At 43.6% G+C, this 1458-nt stretch overlaps 1 long non-coding RNA gene across 2 annotated transcripts in view; it reads right to left on the reverse strand.

Moving 5' to 3' along the window:
- Nucleotides 1-991, reverse strand: part of LOC141144042 (uncharacterized) — a 133013-nt gene extending 132022 nt beyond the window's left edge. For both annotated transcript variants that reach the window (XR_012244336.1, XR_012244337.1), the window contains exon 1: nucleotides 871-991. This is a non-coding gene — a long non-coding RNA (uncharacterized lncRNA). The remainder of the gene's footprint in view (nucleotides 1-870) is intronic.
- Between the last annotated feature and the right edge of the window lie 467 nt (nucleotides 992-1458).

Consider the following 1458-nt stretch of genomic DNA (forward strand, 5'->3'; position numbering starts at 1 on the left):
AATGGAGGTTTAGGAGATATTTCCAGCACCTACAGGTAAGTCTTAATCTAGGTTTACCTGTAGGTAAAAGTGGGTGTACAGGGTGTACAACCACTTCAATTCAGGGTTCCCAGAGCATCCCTTATGTTGGAGTCCCCAGAGTTCTCCCTTACATCAGAGTCTGCAGAGTCCCCCTTTCAGTGTATGGAAACTATTCAAGTTCAGATGTAAAAGGGGAACTCTGTGGATTCTGAGGTAAAAGGGGGGACACACGTATGAATGTAAAGCCTACACGTGAACACGTTAATTGCGATAGACATGTTACTTATCGCAGGGCGGAGTGAGAGCAATAATTCTAGCACAAGACCTCCTCTATAACACTAAACAGATGACCTATAGGGGCATTTGAAGAGTCGCTTATAGAAAATATCGGGTACTGAAGTTTGTCACCATTTCAGTGGCTCACACAAAATTTAAGGTTTGACATGTTGGGTATCTATTTACTTGGTGCAACTCGCCTTTTATATTTTACCAAATATTTGAGTAGTGTGTTGCTTTTTTTTTTGTCATAGAATTCGCTTTAGTTTGTTTTTTACTGCAATTTTGTGTTTCCTGGATGTTTGCGGTATTATCAAGTAACATACAAAATTGCAACTACCACTATTTTATTCTCTAGGGTGTCTGCTTTCAGAAAATATATAATGTTTCTTATGTAATCTTTAGGCCTAAAATGATTTAAACGTGTGCGAAAAAAAAAAAAAAACGCAAAAAATGGCTCTGCCAGCGAAAGTGTTAAACTCATATAATTAAAAACTGTCAGTATATTCTGTATTACATTATATTCTCTATTACATTATATTCTCTATTACATTACATGCTGTTGATACTCACTCAGTCACCATGGGATTCGTTTTCTGTATTTTGATAAAAACCTGGTTGATCCTGTTTGTTCGCTGTCCCTCCCTCCTTTTCTATGTCCCCGCTGCAGCCTGGATTGTGTAGACAAGCTGTTAACAAATACATAAAAGACAGTCTCGGTATTTAACAAATAAGAGGATAGGGCCATAGAAGTTCAGTCTTGGGCAACGATAGGAGAATGATTGGGTGGTGAATTGTGGGTGTGGCAAATTTACGCAAACCTCTGCAAGGGGATACCCCAAGCAGTGGCGGCTGGTGGTATATTTTTTGAGGGGGGTACCACCCCCCCCCCAGTCGGTCAGGGTCACCGCGCCCTTCCCCACCAGTCAGTCGGTCGGCCCCGCACCTACCCCACCTACGTTGCAAGGCAGCGCTCCTCCGGGCAGCAGCTTCCCCTGCGTCTCCTCCTCCCCTGCATCACGCCATGCATCTCCTCCCTTCACCTCCTAGGTGGCCAATCGGATCACCTCTCCCTTCAGCCATTCGGGTGACGGGAATCGCTTACTGATTGGCCGGGAGGAGAATCAGGAAGACAATAGCGAATAGTCATTCGTTATTGTC

The sequence above is a fragment of the Aquarana catesbeiana genome, linkage group LG05 (genome assembly GCF_042186555.1).
Source record: "Aquarana catesbeiana isolate 2022-GZ linkage group LG05, ASM4218655v1, whole genome shotgun sequence".
Taxonomy (NCBI): Eukaryota; Metazoa; Chordata; class Amphibia; order Anura; family Ranidae; genus Aquarana; species Aquarana catesbeiana.